The 19222-nt window shown below is 39.2% G+C and overlaps 1 long non-coding RNA gene across 1 annotated transcript; it reads right to left on the bottom strand.

Moving 5' to 3' along the window:
* Positions 1–883: 883 nt before the first annotated feature.
* LOC135993250 (uncharacterized) lies at positions 884–4586 on the bottom strand. Its single transcript, XR_010606838.1, has 3 exons — positions 4475–4586; positions 3148–3345; positions 884–992 (listed from the first exon to the last, which is right to left on the bottom strand). It is a non-coding gene; the product is annotated as an uncharacterized LOC135993250 (long non-coding RNA).
* Between the last annotated feature and the right edge of the window lie 14636 nt (positions 4587–19222).

Genomic DNA, 19222 nt, shown 5'->3' with positions numbered 1-19222 from the left:
CAAACAAAACCCAGGCACACAAACATTTTCATAACAACCTGAACTGGTCTGGTCCCTCAGAGCTGTCACAGACTGAGAATTCAACTGGACCAAGCGCTTCACTACTAAATCCAACATCAACATCAAAGGCTGCATCAGACGTATCATATTTATGCTCATGATTCACATGTAGCATTTTCACCATATTGCAATATAATAAAGGACCTAAAATGTCACAATCTGCACTTACAAGGCCATCAAATGAATTCCTCTGCTTTTCTCCTCACTACAGACTTCACTGCCCAGATTTTACAGGTTTTCTCACCTTTTTTTACTTGATGCCTTCTTTATTGCACCACTGCATCTGAAAATCAGAAATGTATTTTTCTACTTTGTCATGTGTTTAGAATTTTACAATCTCTGGAAGGAAGGGATTGGATTTTGAGTGCCTCCTTTCCCGATTTTCACAATGGGGAGTTTATTGCTGTTACAAGTTCTGGTTATTAGGAGAAACACCAAAGATGTCACATTTCGATGTATTACTCAGAATCTTATATCACGTATCATCATGTACCACTAATTCAAAAAACAATTGTCATTACTTCTATAGTAATAAATACAAAGACAAAATGTGTAAAAGGAATAATTTAAAAACCTGTCTTACACTAGAAGACACGTAGCATTTCAGAAGCCAACAATTTCACCATCTCCTACATCTGCCACTGTAGTCCCCTTGACCTTGACTCACCTACTAACAAGCCTCATACAGAGCAACTCATCTGCTTAGTAAAAGGGCAAAAATGACTAAGCCGCTCCTATCAAGAAATATTCTGTTCTAACTTTTTAGTCCTCATGACTGCAGCTGTAACACAACAAATTATCACCGCCTGTGCATTACCTGTATAGTTCTCAAATTCCCTTCAAGTGGTGAAGAAAAGTTTTTGTCTCCAATTTTTCATGCAGTTTTTCTTGAAAGAATAATGGCACAAGCTGTCTCTAAGCGTTCACCAAACCTACAACAAAACAGAATAAAGCAAACGGAAGAGCTATGCGTTAGTGTTGCCCAATAACCTTCACTTTCCGACTAGAAGGGTCTGAATTAATTAAAGAATTCACTAAACCTCACTCAGCTCCCACGGTGTCTTTGTTGGTTTTGCTATTAAAAATTTTTGCACACTCAGAATTCATAGAATGAGTAGACGCTATCGCTTTATCAGTAGACCATGAGTAATGCCGGGAGCTTCTGATCTCACAAAGCTTCTTGGATTTTTGTTCACTCTCATCACGGGGCTCTCTCTTAAACCAGTTACTCTGGCCTGGCTCACTTAGTAAAGCCTGGCCTAGCATTGCGAGGGACTGGGCCCTCAAATGCAGATTCTGTTATTATCACATATAAAATCTGTTCCAAGTTTTTCAGGTAGAGATCCTCAATGAAGTTGATGTTTATCCCTTTGGAAAATATCTATGAATGCAGCTAGGTGTGCCTATAAATTCAGGGCCCTGCTGCCCATCTGCACTTTCAGTATTTGGTTACTCAATAAATGGTCAGATGCCTCATGTGGACCTTGTCATTGAAAATACCTTCTGCGAGATGCCAGAATAGCCAAGAACAACTGGGCTGAACTGATGCTTGAATGACTTCTCTAGGAACTGAAGCTCTGTTAACAAAGCAGCATAGTAAAGAAAAAAAGCTAAGTTCAGAGCAAAAAGAAGCACAAAACGAGAGACTGAAGAAGCTGCAAATAACTACACATAGACCCAGAAAGCAAGAAAAATGTATTAGCAGACCCTGAAGAGGTTCTAATTGTGCAAAACTGGAATTCAGATCTAGGTTTGAATGATAAAAATGTCTCAGAATACAGAAGTGCTTTGATCCGGACACATATTGTAATTCTATTTTCTTATTTTCCTTTTTATAGTGTATCAGAAAAGAGCCAGATATTTTTTACAACCACATATAACACTGTGGGTACAGTACAGCAAAGTGTATAAGTGTGTAAGTGCATGTTTAAGTCCTATTAACTGCATACAGAATTTACAATAATATTAAAATCCTTTGTTGCATTACGGATGAGATTAGGCGTGATTATTACAACAAAATCCCGTGTTATTCTGTTTCTAAAACTGACATCTAATTTCGAGTTAGTTTTCTAAAATCAACAAACTATTCATACGGACTCATGCACCAGCCAACTTGCAAGTTCCAAATCTCAACCTGTAAACTCTTGCAGGCACATGAACCAAACTTTAAATGCACCTGGACATTACTGTGGAAATACTGAAATAAATAGCAGAAGCAGTGGGAAAACCTATCCTGATGGAAGAAAAATGTTACATCCAGAAGGGAATGCAGCTAGCAGATACAATTGCAATAACTACAAGTGAAATGGTTCTGTAAGTAGGTATCATATGGAAAACAAATTACCAGAACTTGAAAACATCTGGAATAGATATCAACAGAAAGCTCAACAATGCATTTGAAAAGCAAACAAGATCCCAGCAGAAATATCACAGAAATAAAAGACTGGCAGCAATACTTAAGTACTGAGGCCTCAATACAGTTAATAAAAAGGATTTGTTATCTTTATTTCATTGTCAGTATCAGTTTGCTGTATATATTTTGTCTAATAAAGTGATACATGAAAGCAGTTGACACATTGGTTCTGAAACATGAAAGGCTAAGAAAAAAAGATCTTGATTAAACTAGTTTACTTTTACTATGTTTTGTCAGTATTTACCCACTAAGTCTACACATGTAATTTTAGCAATAGGGAAAAAAAAAAAACCCAAACAACTCCTTTCCAGAATGAACTGTGCTTACTGGAAAGATATTCAGTTGAAATGTGAAAAACAGTCCACATTTCAAGATACACAAAATGCAGAATATGGCACTGTTCTATACCAGATGTTTTAAATATATAAGAAAATAGCCAGTTTGGGGTTAATTTAAATGTCTTTTTACATGGACTCATATTTTTCATAATGCATAATATAACATATTTTCTTAGTATATAAACATCCGCATATTTGTGCAGTTGGAGCATGAGGATTTTAGTACCAATTGCATTACCAGGGCACTGGTTTGAATCTATTAACCATTTTGAAAAGCCAGAAATTCCCCTTACATCACTGCCGCTTCCCAGACACATTTCTCAGTGACTTCTTTACCTTTTCCTCCCTCGATTGTCCCGGTTGCTGGAGGGTCCGTTCCTTGTCCGGTTCCCCACCCCATGGGACAGACTCTTTCCTTCTGGGAGTCCTGAGGATGTTACCTGGTCCTTCCTCGCTCAGGACCCGACAAAGCCAGTTGCATAAATACAGACAGACCTTCCTCCTCATCTTCCTCTCTTTGTACTAGTCCTTGTTCTGAAAGCAGTATTTATTTCATAGGCATATTTAAAACCACAGAGAAGTTGCTTTGTACTGCCTGCACCATTCCACTACTTGAAATTATACTGCTTTTCTCTTTATGTTTTAAAAGTAACTTTATATAGTTATAAGGAACATGCTGATCTTGAGCAAGCCAGAAATCCCACTGACCTCAAAGAACACAATGCTGGGCACGAATTGTGAGTTTTGCAGAATTGGGACTGTATAGTAATGCCATAAAGACATAGAGACCACAAAAGCAGGACGGCCACCGCAGTCATGTCCTCTTCTCCATGTGGATTTTCTACCCATACACATGTTCCAGCAATGCTCCCTATCCTGTTATCTCAGTGACTCAGAGCTTTACGAAAACCAACTCTACAATGAAACAAAGCGGGTTCTATTTTAGTTATTACAAAGAATAGTAATAACTATTTTCATTTGGGAAACCGAAAATGTCAAACGAATTTCATTTAGACTGCACAACCATCTCTTCTTTCCATCTTAATTATTGTATATTACATGTAGTCAAAGGGAGCCATTTCTTCCATAATCACTCTTCTTTCAAGAGTGTCCAAATTTAAAGTACAGTTCTACACTGGACAATGCTAATACAAAAGAGGTGCCGACTCATTAAACAGTTTACCACCATTTAAAAACCCTGATCAGTATTACTAATGAGTAATTAGTATCAGTATTACTAATAGTATCAGTATTACTAGTGACTAATGCAGCAACTGGCACACTCAGAACATTGAATTTCAACCAACACAGGTATTAACGAAACCTGGAGCTAAAGGATTAATTACCAGTGATGCAAAAGATTACAGACTGACCATAATTTTGGCTGAGTTTGTAGACACAGCCATAAGAAGTAAAATAACCAAAATAATACTGTAGGTGGTTTAACTAACAATTTATAATAATTAATAAACAAGAATTCGCAGTTATGCTTAGATGTTTCTAGCATGCTGTAAAGCTATAAAGAACTTGATGGATTGTATTATATAAAGTTAACAAGTATTATTATTATTACCCTGTTGTACTCTATAAAGATTGATTTGTAGCTGTCTTAATAAAAGAACAACCATTAACTTTTATAAATAAGTAATAAATATTAACTTACTGTAAAGGTCGACCAATTTTTTTTTTCCACTAGAAATAGATGGCAATAACCATGGCTTTCCGTATTGGCGTTTTTACAGTAAAACTCAATTCGAACCATAAGGCAGTTAGTACTCCTGAAACACAATGAAATGATGAAAAACGACTATGGAAGAGCAAAAAAGGACAACCCCAAACCAACCGTAAATCTTTTACTTTGTTGCTTTTTCAAATACCTGGGATGTCTTTTGAGGTTTTTTGGTAATTTCTCCTCTACTGATGTTTGTGCTACTTAAAGTGACCTTCTGTCCTGCAGCACTGAAGCTGCAGTGTTGAAGCTGCACGACAGCGGTTTGGACCTAAACCCCCCAATTTTCCCAGTAATTTGGCTCTGTCTCAGAGCTTTTCCAGCATTTCACCTAACATGGCTTGGCATTTCCATCACTTGTTTCCTCCACCACTGCTGAACTGGTCCCACAATTTGAAATTAATTACTTGCTCTTTGGAGTATGCAGAGAACCACTTCCAGGGGACACTGATCTCTGGTCACTCGCTATCTCCCTAGATCTTCCTGAGACCAAATTAAGCTCATAAAACAAAGATTATGGCATTATGCTTGGCATAAAGAGATTTTTCAGTAGTTCCAAGCTAATGCCTTTTTTAGCAATTGATGTTAAAATCTTGGCTCCAAATCGTCATCGTTCTTTGTTTAAGCTGCTGTTTACTCACCAGATTTTTACTGCAGGTACGATTCCATCTGGCATAAAAAGCATCCAGCTAATGTTCTTCAGTTTGGGAAAGCACATGCACTATGGTCTGCTCTAACCACAAGAGGCTTAGTTTTCATTAAGTTGTGTTTACTTTAGCTGAGTAACTTTTGGGGAGTGCAGAGACACAAAACAGAGGATGTACTAGACAAGGAGATCATGGAAACAATGGCTGCCTGTAATCTTCAAATTGTTCATTGCTAAAAATATTAGCGTGTCACATCTCTGGGCATCATATCCTTTACCAAAACCCAGACATTTGAGAGAAAAGAATTACGGCTGAATTAGGATCAGTAAAAAATCAGCCCACTAATTGCACTTGGCCTCCCTGAGACGTAGGTGCAAGAGAACAGAGTCCAATTTCTCAACAGAAAATCTTTTACTTCTGTTCCTGCTTTATTTTGGTTTCATATAACAGACAGCACTAATTCAGTGAAGGAGTGACCCCCAGACCCCGTTTCTTCTCCCCAGGGGAGCTCCAATCAGTCAGATTTTTCTCTGCCTTCCTTGCTACCAATGTATTTCAACTGGTGTCTCTAATTTTTTTCTGCTAATTCCCATTTCCTTCATAATCACAGGCTTTTATGTGACTTGCTGGCCAAGCGATTTTCAGGGGAGCTATAATTGCCACAGGTCTTAAACATTAACCCTGCCAGGTGTCAGTGCTGGGACTGCTTGTGCATTTGATTAATGATACCAGAGCAAAAAAATTGTTTTTTAATTGACTGCCGTGTTTTTCTTCTTGTTCAAATGCTCCTGAAACAGTCAGATGATCTGGAACAAAGGTTTCTTGGGAAAAAACACCTGAGATGGCATGCTGAAATACAAGAAATACAAGCTGACTTAATGAAAAGTGGAAGGTCTCAGAAGCCCGAGATGTATTGGCTATTTCACATGTGCAGAAATCTCAGCAAGCCTGAAGCGTTTCCAGCTTTGTCACCTTGAATGGATGTTACACCACAGGGAGTAGAGACAAAACCAACAACTTTAAATATTATCTCTCTCTTTCATAAATAAACACACACAAAAAGCCCAAAGGTAACCTTGATATTATTCATTGAGAAGAATGGTGTGGGAGTTTTTTTATGGGGAAAGCCACACAACAAGGCTCACCGTCACAGAAGGATGAGGAAATCTTCTTTCCCAGTTTGGAGTCAGTTTACATACTGGGAGTTCAGCACTCACACATCTGAGCTTCCAAGTTGCAGACATTTTTTTTGAGCCAACAGAAAGCAAGATCCACATACCTGTTGTTCTTTTCAGCACTTACAGGATCGGAAAATTCAGTGTCTTGGTGAGCTGTTCAAGATGAGGTTTTTCCGTCCTTGGAAAGCAGAAGCAGCTGAGGATCCATCAGTTATGAAAAAAATATCTTTTAGAACTCACCCAAAGCCATCAGTTGTTAACAAAATACAAGGTTTAAACACACACATCTCCACAAGGTACTGCTTGAATCACATCACTTAACAGAAGTTGTTAGAGTTGGGTGTAAGTCAAGACAATCTTCATGCAAACCCAGAAAAAGTAATCACTGAAAAGAGAGCATTGTTTTAAAACCTATTAATGGTTAGAATTCTATTAAAATGTGTTCTCAGCTGCTTTTTCTTTGTCAGTTAAATACATGGGATATTTTAATTGATTCCACTTGTGGAGAAAAACAATCTCAGGTAACAGCTTCATGGCCTCGGAGCACACGCTTGTGGGTGTCCCACCTCTGGGAAGTCAGCTGAAGCCTGTCCCAAACTGGGCTGCTTTTATTAGACACAATACATCCAAGTCAACAAAAGTAGGCTCAAGTTAGCGCGACGGTTTAACAGTATAAGCTGATTTAAATCAGCTGAGGTGATGGTCTCTTGAAGTCATATTTTAAGTGTTTTCACGACATCTTGCAAGCCCAGTGACTCCAAGAAGTGCTGGTCCAGCCCCTGCTCCTGCCATATCTTCAGTGCTGAAAAAGCACTTTTTCTCATAGACTGTTATTGGTGTATATGTTGAGCTCTGTTTTGCTGCCAGGCTATAAACACCCAGGATAATTCTATAACATATTTAAGATTCTCATTTAGTTGCACTCACAAACACTTAATCCATTGTTGACTTCTACCTTTCCAAGAAGCAATTTCTTCAAAATCTCTCTTATTGCAAAATCACCCTCCAAGTGATAGAAATCATGCTGTGTGTGTGGAAAAACAACAACAACAACAACAAAAAGAAAGAAAAAAAAAAAAAACAACAAGCAAAACAAAACAAAAAAACCCCACAAAAACACAGAGGGGCTAGAATGGAAGCTAGAACTCTATTTCTTAACAATAGCAAACACTGCAAGTGATCATTATAATAAGTGTTTGTTTGAGATATAGTTATTATATATTTCCTAAATATTTAAGTTAGCCAAACCTCTAATCAACTGAAACAAAACCTACACAGGCCAAGGAGCTGGAGCTAAACGGTTGGGGGGAATGTGACGCTGGCATTAGCGCTGAAGCGGGACCAGAGGTGGTGTGAGGCACACAAAACCACAAGAAGTGATCTCATGTCTTTAAACTGTCCAAAGAATCATAATAATAAAGTTCTAGATGAGTGTTGAGGGGACACATGCCATTTCAATGAAAAAAGTAATAATTTTAAATGACATTTTGAAACATTCCATGGAAATGTATTTGAAATGTAATATGGGCACTCCAATAAAGAATATGCTTTTAATACATTACAGATTATATGTGATCATCAGTTTAAGACTTCCCCTCAATAAGCAAGATAATTCAAGTAGACATCTAGTCTGTCTATACAGTTTGTATTGCCATCCTTTCAAATGCAAACTCTGATGTTTCTTCATGGCTGGAGAAATACAGGGAAGGTATGGTTTTAATTTTTCAAACTCGTTTGCAAATAAGCTTAAACATTTTACAGTTAAAAGGACAGAATTTACATTTGCTGTGTCTGGTCAGTTTTAAAATGGTATCTGTTATGAATCATGTTCACTTTTAAAGTTCATTTAACTTGGCTTATGGTTTACTTTAAAAAAAATGTTATGCATCATTTGGAGCTGCACTCCTCGCCACTATTAGTAATAATAAAGGCGTGCAGGTTCCATCTGATGGCCCTTGTATAAACTTGGATTTCCATAGGAAAAAACAAACAGGATCCACACAGACGGTAATAAATCCCACAGGCTTGTGCCGTTATCGATGCCAGGAGTTTTAATCAAGGTACAGCCATTACAGATCTTTCTGCTGCCTTAATGGCATGCCCGTGTGGATGGTACGAGGGACAAAAAAAAATTCCCATTAACCAGAAATGCAGTGGGATTTTTGCTTTTAATCCTAATGAGCAAATACGCTTTTATGGTGACATGAAGTCGCAGAATAACTGTAGTGGGACTTAAGGACCCTTGGCATCTTCTTGTAGTGAGCTCTTTTAGGCTCATCTCAATTTTGCAGCTCCAGTGTTATTTACTGGGGTTACCTAAAACAGTTGGCCATGAGAATCACATCCAGAAAGAGAAGAAATATAATATTATAAGATAATTCACTTTCAAGGTGGATTAAGCTCCTTCAATTAAGAGAGACAGCTTCACATGGTGGTGTCACCTCACCACAGCCCATTCTCTTTCTCTGAAGGTTATCCCAAATCCCAGTGCTTCCCATCAGGCTGAGTCACCTATTTATTTTTGAGGCGTCTACGCTACTCTGCTCAGACCAGGCCAAACATTGCCCTGCAAAAATCTTCCCCGACTTTTTTTTTTTTTAATGAACAATAAAACAAAAGCCAGTGGACTTGCTGACCATGCCAAAGGAGCCACGGAAACCACGACATTAGCACCTCCAGTGCTCCGATGCACACACCCCTTCACCTGACAACTCCAATTAATGTCTTTTTTCACTCACCATTATGTATTTCAAAAGAAAAAAGAAAAAAAAAACCCACACGTTTGCCCACAAACCCTGGTAATGATGCAAGCACTTGCCTTTCATTCAGTAATGTTCACTGACATTTTTGACACAAGAAAACCAGTTTTCTTATAATTACATCTGCCTCGTAAATACAATAAAATATCCTTTCAAAAAGCCACCACATGAAATCTAAACATGGATGTAATGAATAACAAAATCACTTTTGAAGACTGCAGCTTATAACCTCAAAGAACAAGCTGTGTTTTCCTGATGCTTTCCTGATGCCCGATTTGATACGGTCTACAAAGTGGGGTTTTTGGCTACTATTATGCTCTTAGCCTCTGTGCTTCTATCTCCCATCCAACACTGATGAATAAAGAGACCTTTCCCTCACAGAAAGATATTAAATTAAGATTGCCCTGCACTCCCCAGCCCCTTCATGAGAATTTTTTCCACTCTTTTAGAGCTCTTAACACGCACATTTACCTGTTACTGAGCAGCTGTTAAATAAGTCCATCCTCCAAATTGAAAGTCAACTAAATAGTTCATTTAGGCAGAAAAGCAGATTGTAAAAAAAGATCACCTAAGAACATCAGTAGAGGTCACATCACTGTCACAGTGAGGAGCCATGAAAGCCCATGGGCTGCTCCCCAAAGCAGATGGACTATGAAGTCTCTTAAGACATCATGCTCCTCCAAGCCAACATGACTGAACCTATGATGATCAACCAGGTCGTGGAGCATGATGAAAAGACACATCTCTATGGACCCATGAATAGCATTGGTACAGTTTAAGAATCACAAAAAAAGTATCTTAAGGTTCGTGACCTACGTGTTGAACCACACAGAATCACAGGATGATTGGGGTTGGAAGGGACCTCTGGAGATCATCTAGTCCAACCTACCTGCTAAAGCAGGGTCACCGCTGAACAGCTCTGTGACAAAACCCTGAATATTAACCTGTCAGTACCAGCCTGCTGAGCTTCTGGTAGTTGCTGAGAACCGACACAACCACTTGCTGAAGAGCTGCTCTTTGTGTTTCAGGCTGAGCTGCCCGCACTAGATAGCTCTCGAGCCAAAACCAGACATAATGAAGCTGCTACAAGAGAAGTGCATCCACAGGTATGGACCTGATTTTATCTTCTCCCCTTGCATTTAGTCACAGTATCTCAGCTGCATGGCAGTGGCTGCAACTGTTGGATAATGTTGGTGCTGGCTTCTCTGAACCATCTGCATTTGAGTCCAAACCCACCTCTGTGATTCCCCATCCCCAAACCCTCTGCCTTCTAGAAGTTGCACTAGGAAAAAGCTCAGAGGACAGAGAGCCCAGCTCCACTACGGGTATCTGCCCAGATGCTGAACAGTTATTTGGACCAAAAAAAAAAGAAAAAAAGAAAACCAAAACCCCACCAGGGTTGTGTGTATGGAGGAGAGCAGGTTAAACCCAACCATGATGCAGATGTACTTATTTCAAGAGTTGTCACTCAGCAAGTCTATGCACTACAACATATCAACCAAAAAAGAAAAAAAAAAGAAAACCTTGAGTCCACAGATGGCCGGTGCTAAAGTGTGAAGTATTTCTCTGGTGCCACAATGGTATTTAACAGCAGCACAAATATTTACCTCAATATTGCCTTTAAAACCAAAGGCATTTATGCACTCTGGAAAACAAACCAGGGACCAGGCAATGCAATTAGCTTCATTTACTAAGTACAGCAAGGAAGCTTGCCAGGCCTGCCAGAGAAATCCAGAGCTTTAACGGGAATGGCCAGCAGTCACCTAATAGGAGTAGGTGAGTAATGGCTAATGAATAATCTATTCCATGCATTTAGGACTTCTTTCCATTTCAAAACTGTCTATGAACACATTACATACTGTCAAATAACTTCTAGAGCAGTTTCTTGAAAGCTTTCACATTCAAAATACATTAGTCAGATGTGCATAATCCTTGGAATTATTTCTTGAATCACGCTAAAAACAATAGGCTCAAAATTTTCACAGAAACAAAAAGTTGAATTTTTTTTTTTAAGTTTTCCTATCTTGTTGAATGTTCACACCTCACTGGCTGGAATATTCTCAGAAAGGAAACAGTAGGCAGGGGTTCCCTTAAGAAAAATCCACTGAGTAAATGTTATTTACACATTTCCCTCTGTCATTTTGGAGACAACTGCAGTTCACTGTTTGCCTCATCTATAAGATAATTAACATGCTGAATGAAGCCCTTTCATCTCTATTTCTAGGACCAGTGCTGGAGGGATCCTGGGGCAGCAGAACAACCAGCCAGTGCTGCGTCTGCACCAGCCGCCGGGTCGGTGCTGAAGGACGTGCCTTGAGGGAGCCAAAGGGAACGTCACCCTGAGGAGCCCCATCTCTTCAGCAAGAAAGTGTTTACTTTGGAGCAAAGGAGGTTGAGCTCACCCAGAACCACGGCGATGCTGTCAGCAGTTGTGACTGCGCTCCGGTTCCTTATTCAGGAGGAGAAGGTCGGTGAGACAAGTCCTGGCTCTGACACACAGAAAGCAAGTTGGTCCTGACCGAGTCTAACCGAGGACCCCGCCAGCAGCTCACTGCAAGTAGCACCTTGGAGGAACAGAGAGCAATAGTCAGATAAGGATCTTCTTGATATTGGTGCCCCAAGTATTGTTCTAACTGGACAAGTATAACCCCAATATATTTGTAGAGTCTGCTGCATGCTTAAAGTATAGCTGAGTTGAAATGTATGGCATAACAAATACCAACAGCAAAGATGTAAATGTTGCTCATTTGCATGTGACATACCATATACACTTTGGATATGAAAATCGAGACTCAATACTCCAACTCCTTATGTATTTTAAACACACATACTCTAAACTGCAACTCTTACTATTTCCAATTCCCTGTTCATGTCAATATATAAGCAGAAGTAAAAGTAAGATCATAATCAAATCAAAATAAATATCGTAAACTTGAGAGATCAGAGATGTACACACATAAACAGACTATTGAAATGCAGAGTGTATCAGAGATGGGTCCCTGGGCTTTTGCAGGCTGTTGTTGGAAGGGGGATCAAACGCAGCACAATTCCAGCTGCCAGCACCGGTGTCATGTTAAGATTTGACAAGCTTTTCCCATCCACTGCAGCACCAATCCACTTCATGGAGAGGATAACTCAGGCCACGAGATAGCAAGCAGGTGCTCTCGTGACAAAGCAGTTGAGCTGTGCTTCATCTCATCCGTGTCCTTTGTTGTCAAGACAAGAGCTGCCAGTGGTGTCCAAAATACCTTCAGGAATTCACCAAACACCTGCAATGTTGGACATGCAAGATGCTCCTGCCCTCTAAATGCCAGGCAGTGCCATCAGAGGCTCCTTTTGGTTAAAAGGCAGATTTGGGTTCCTGACTCTGTAGCTCTTGGACAGGCCGTTTAGCCTCACTTGGCCTCAGCATTAATGTTTCCATATTACTCATGTTTATTGGGGCCTTTCACAACTCGCAGTGATGGACATCATGGAATGCCTGTAATCACAGATATCTTACACAGTTGACTGCCTTGCTGCAAACACAGATTAGATGTTTAACACTGTCTGAGGTGCCTTCACCTCACTGAACTGGAATCTGAGTAAGTGAAAACTTTCCCTTGTCAGTTTAAATCGCCTCATTACCTACACGTACATTAAGTAACAATGATGTTAAATTCCTAACAAGTTGTTACTGGAGCATTCAAGAAACAGTGAGAGCGAATGGCTGAAGAGGAAGATTTTAGTCATCTGACAGCCTGTTTTCCAAAATAAAGGTTAAAAAGACCAAGCACACTTAATGGATTTTTACAAATTTTTCTATTCTCTAAAAGCTTTCAGGATTGACTTTCTTGAGCACTGTGTGTGTATCTGTACAGAAGATTAAACTTATTATTACTGAGATTAAAACATCGAATAAATTCATTAGTAATGCTCATATTTTTCTGTAATAAAGAACTCCCATCCACATTAAACATTTCTAAAGAAAACACGTGGTTGTTTCACAAACACTGGAGGTAATGTCTGCAGACAAGCTCTTTCCTGTCTGGGTTCTCTGGTGCTAACCAGGCAGCACATTCATATTCACATTATAGCATTTATTTTAGTTGAGGTGATTAATATAATTTTTCTCCTCTATTCTAACACTTGCTGAAGGGGAAAGGAACACAGGCATATAAAGACTGAAGTTTTGCTTCATGTGAAACCAGGTAAACACATCAACACTGTGCTCTGTGTGCCGCAAACACGATGTCTGCTGCATGATACTGTTCGGCGAGAATTTTTTCATAATGAATTATACCAAATGCAACCCTGACCAAGATGCTGAAGTTGCATGACTGTAAGTATTAACTTAGCATGAAAAGATCTCCAGTTATGATATTGGTTTAAAAATTTTGGAATCATATGACAAGAGTTACCTGGGCATATCTGTTGTCAGTCTTAATAGGATCAGCTCTCCCGCATCACTCCTGAGTGGTGCATGTCTAACTTCCCATCAAACTCCTCCAATAGCAGAGATTCCCAGCCCATCCAGACAATCTTTATGATTTCAACAACCACACTATTTAGGGAACATGAACCTTCTTTTCCCCAGCAACTCAAGACCATTATAGTGCATCATGTCTGCTACAGATCTGGAAAAATGTCATTTTCTTCTTCCTTGCAGCAGCCTTCTAGATGTTTCATGTTACCATTTTCCCTCAAGTATTTTCTTCTCTGCTCTCTCCTTTAACTTCAAATTTGTAATCACTTCCACTCGTGCCCTTTGGACTCGACATTTGTATTGAGGCTTGATATTCAAAACTGGTTGATATTCCTATTAAAGTCTTTGCCTTCCAACAGCCAGATAGAGAGGAAAGGTGGTATCACACATCTCACTAGCTGTAATTCTGCTGATACATTTTATTGTCATGTTTGTATTTTCACAACAATGAGACATTGCTAATTCACATTCAGTCCCAGCAAATCACGAGTCGTTTTTTGCAGACTGTGGTTCAGCCCACGGATTGCCACAAGGCATTCAACAACTTTTTCTCTATTCAGTTGAGACAAAATAAGTAACCAAACCCCATCTCCTATTTACCAAGATAATTTCAAATTCTGAGCTTGTCCTCCAACATACGTGCAGATCTCCTTTTTTTTTTTTTTTTTTCCAAATCCCTTTTATTTCCAAACGATATTGTGAAGAATAAATGAATTTCACACAGCCCACTCAGTATGCTCTCCCACTCTGGCAGGGAATTAATAATAGCTACTCTCTGAAACGGAGTTTCCAAAAAGTTTGCACCCCTGCTAGAAAATTTTCTAACTACTGTCATTTAATGGCTTGTGAAGATAGCATATGAAATTATCTCCAAAGCCATACTGAAGTCAAGACAGATGACATCACCTCTAGGTTCAAAACCAGTTTGTTAAAATGTCCTTCTCTGCAATAAAGACATGAGGTAGGCAAGAACTGAAAACTACTCAACAGAGTTGGATGCGAAGCTGAACTCAGAAACTGCACTGGGCTTGGGGTTTACTTCATCCAACTCAGACGTAAAGGGAAGCTTGCATTCCCCAAAGCTAGTCTATTCTTTTTCCAAAAAATATATAACTTAATTTGCTAAAAGACACCATTACAGCTCCTCTCCATCTGGCACCAGCCTAGGCTCCAGTACAAGATCGAGGGTTCTTGAATCATTCCCACTTTACTTGGCCTGCACTGTCCTTTCTGATCAAGAGAGACTGTGGGACTTTCATGACTCTGCAGCCTATTCCTAGCATCCCACACAAGAGTATAACAGCATTACAACATTCCAAGCCCTATGAAATCTAACTCACACCACTGAGATCATGTTAGTGCATTATGTTGCCTTCTCAGGTCCCAAAGACGCAAAAATACTCATTGCGCTGTCCATTTTCATGCAGAACATGACTCTTGTAAGAAACCAACACCACTTTACACCTTTCCAAACTGTTTATGCAACTTGCTAATCATCAAACTGTTGCATAAAACAGAGGCAGAGATTAATTTAGCAGTACTCTGAAAAACACTTCAGCTGAAGTGTACATAAGGTAGCGTATGTCAGTATTGCAATGAGGAGAGAATTCTTCAAGGAAATCCAAGAGAGGAAAGTTCCATTTTCTTAAAAGGAAGCAGTTATAAAATGGGATTATGAGCAATTCGAAGATGAGCCAAAAAAGAACACCACTAGCAATCAAATAGCAAACAGAAAAACATACTTTTCAGGTTTTCCTTTTCACACATGGATGAAAAACTTTTTATTTGAAGTTTATTTACTTTTCTGCTTGACATTCTAGAGAGGATTTAAGCAGTCTAGTAAAAACCTCCACTAGAGGACATAAGAAGTTTAAGTCTGGAGATAGGATTCTCATCTTGCCGAAGCTGGTCAGTGAAGATTTTCTGTGCGTACACATAGGTAAAAAATTAAAATGTTTTCCTTAAAGTTTCCTTTGTGCTGCCGAGCTGCCGGCTGGGGTTAACCACGACACCGGTAGACAACTACTACATTGTGAATACAAATACTGTATTAGTTTGACAGTACAGTAGAATCAACCTGCTGTAGCATGCAGGCGAAAACGAAAGATCTCAGGAATACTGTCAGAAAATTGATTAGCTTTTCACTCCCACCTGTTTTATATCAGGGCATCTTCAAAGTCTCCAATAAATTTACTCCTATATTAAAATGTACATAATTCTTTTCAATAATATTTTATTAGAGATTTTATCCAATAAAATAAAAACCTAAGTATTTGTTCCTTTTATAGTCCTCCGTGGTACATGGATGAATCATAGTGAAATACAAATCCCCAAAATGCTGAATTACTTGTGTGCTTTGTATATGATAGAAACCAAGACACAATGAAAGTTTTGCAAAGCGTTGCACAGGAATTCACTTCCACATTTATTCAAAGCCTCAGCAAAGGACCACACAGAAAAGAAATCTAACCCCTGTCCTTGCAGTTATCCATGAGACAAGGTTCTACGAGCATCGGAAAAACACTAAGAGTGAAAAAGCAGAGATATCCTGATATGGAAAAGAAATGAGGACAGGACTTGCTGTTCTGCTAGATCCCGAGAGCGGATAAGGCTTCAGAGACTTGGCCTTGTTCATTAGGCTTCTGAATAAAGATTTGGGAGCAAAATCACCTAAGACAGTCTAGGCAAGGGTAATGTGAGTAAGCAGAAAGGCCTTTGGGGTGGTAGTGGTTAACTTGGTCCAGAAGTACTGCTGGAGGGCGCCTGAGAAACAGCCAAGGCTTTCTTACCGTGAAAGAAAAGAACTCAAGAGGCAGGTAGCACACAACGAGGTCCGAGCATGGAGGGTGGTCTCTGTGGTTTGCAACACTGCTTTTTCACCTCCAGCGTTAGGTTTGGGAAGCAGTGGGGTGGACTGAATCCCACAAGAGAGGAATCACTATAAAGGTTGGGGACAGTGTGGGCACCTCATCGTGCCAGAAGACTGTGACCACTAGTCTTGAAGATGGAGGATTTCTATTATTCTTAGGATGTCCCTATGCTTTAGTCACCCTTTTCTGTATCAGGCCTAATAGTCCACCATTAGTTCCACTCAAAAAGTCAAATACCCAGCTAGCAGAATAAGGTGAAACCCTAACACTGGGCATTTAACATCTCCTGTGTTGGTACCTCTCCCCACAGGAGCTGGCAAGCTACCTTCAGGTTCTATGGAATTGCTCTAACAGGTTCAGTTAATCCAGTTTACAAAATAAAACTAGCATTTCAACATGAGGAAGGCTTGTTACTTATTCCAACAGTCAAAATTAATCAAACTATCCACGATTTGAACAGTTCCACAGTTCCAAATTTCACAAACATAGCAGCTCAAAAGAATGAAATTCCCTGGGCTTCAACCACAGTTAAGACACGGTAAAAAGACATAATTAGACAGACAGGCCCTGAAGAACTTTCCGTGACCTCCACTACAGCTTTTTCCTCTCCTGTCTTTTTTTGTGTTACAAACTATTTGAAACCACAGTGAACCGCAGAATCCATTTTTGTTAGTCAGTCTGTCTACCTATAACACCGAACGATTGGGCTTCTGCTCACAGAATGTTATGACAATGGAAAGGAGGATCCTGACTCTCTTTTACCCCTTCCAAACACTCTGCTACATCAGACCCATTGAAATCTGAGAGTATTGTAGCTGCATCGCTTTGGTATCTCCCAAAAAGTCTGTGATCTCATGTCTGAGTGCACTAAGAATTGACTGTACTATTGACCAAAATTTATTTCCACCCGTATTTCCACATTACTTTTTCTTTTTTTTTTTTTTTAATCATGAAGGTCTTCCCTAAGTAGACACTCTAAGTTCCAGGTAGAGAAAAGAGCTGTAAGAGTACAGCTGTCAGCAAAGCACGAGTCAGTGTTATACGGCTGGAACAGATTTAAGGTGCATTAAATGGCATTTCAGCTTATATGATTATAAACAATGCCTCAGGATTAAATTTTGAATGTAAAGTCATTCTCACAGGAATAATTCTATTTAGGAAGAGATACCTTTGTAACAGGCACCCACACGTGGCCGAGCTCCAAAGCATCGATCCCATGTGCTGCTCTGAGCCAACTGTGCCACCTGCAAGGAGAGAGAAGCAGAAATATTAATAACTTGCTGAACCAGGGCATGGGCTGCTTGTCCAGAACATCTCAGCTTTAAAAACCGCTGTACAGAGGAACCCAAGGTATATTTGCTCTCATATCTGTCTTGGTAAACTCTTAGAAAATGTAAAGCAGACCCAGACTGGTAAGTATCGTGAGAAACATGGTCTGCTCGCAAGCAACGTGATGTTTACTTAGTTTTTTTATTTCATAGTAGAGCCATTATGTAATTTGAATTCCTAAAACAAGTACCAAATGTGGAAGAATTCCTTGGTTTTGTTGTCACTGCAATCTACAGTTAATAAGATATAGGGTTATATATAAAATCCTTGGAATTACAAAAGAATCAAATGGCTTACTCCTAATGGAATTTTGAAACTTGTGGCATTAAATCTGAATGAAGTAGCTTATCTCAAAACAAAGAAAACCCCTTAAAATAAGATTTGAGTAAATATTCATCTTGGGTTACACGGGGATAAAAAAAATTGAGATTTTGCAATTTGCGACGCAAAAAAAAAAAAAAAAAAATCACAAAATGCAAAACCCCAAAGTATTCATCCACCCCATTGTCATATAGACAAACGAATTTCCATTTATTTTAAATTTGTGGTTATTTTAGAATTGTGTTGTTCCATCTTGACTCGAGAATTGGACATTTTGCTAACACAGAACTTTCCATAGTACTTTGAAAACACAAACTCGGTGTGGAACACCTGCCAACATCACAGATGATCAAAGTCACCAGCTGCTACATCAACACACAAATATTTCATTATATAGAAGTCACTATAGTTTGATCCAAACCCACTGAACTCAAAGGAAGTTTTTTATTAATGACGGTGGTTCCTTTTATTAAAACAGAGGTTTTGGACAAGACTTCAAATAAAACACATTTACCACGCTGCTGTGTTCAGGTCAGAAATCATATATACACTCAACGCAGCATGGCCCCATAGCCCCTTTTTGCATAAACCAGAAGGGAATTCATCAAGACCTACACATTTTGAAGTTTTAATGCTACAGGCCAAAATATTTTCATAATATATCCAAGGCATACTATTCCTTTTAATTGAGTTCCAGGAGGAAAACTTGACTCCATTAGCTCACACAGGCACATATGCAAAATATATGCTTCTCCAGCATTAACATAAAAATAGTAATAAGCAAAATTAAACAATCTACAATCATTAGCCTATACTAGGACAATTTACTCACAGCTTGGCAGAACTTCCCATCATGCAAAAAGCTACATTTTAGCAGTCTCTACAAATTACTGTCATGTGCTTCTATTCTATAGCTTTTTCTGTCTGTTGGCTCCACCCCAGAACGAACGAACCTGCTGCTTCTGTTTAATGTGATGTATGTCAGTTTTCCGCTGACTTCAACAGAAAATCTATTGTCCAGAGCTGAAGATGCTGTGATATAAGATACAGTAAACTGAATAATTGGAGCAGACCAATGAGAAAGCTCTAGTTCAGGCACGAAAATCTGGATAA

Source organism: Caloenas nicobarica, chromosome 11 (assembly GCF_036013445.1).
Source record: "Caloenas nicobarica isolate bCalNic1 chromosome 11, bCalNic1.hap1, whole genome shotgun sequence".
Classification (NCBI taxonomy): Eukaryota; Metazoa; Chordata; class Aves; order Columbiformes; family Columbidae; genus Caloenas; species Caloenas nicobarica.
The sequence above is the reverse complement of the archived record's forward strand: the minus strand, read 5'-3'. Positions and strand labels throughout refer to the sequence as shown.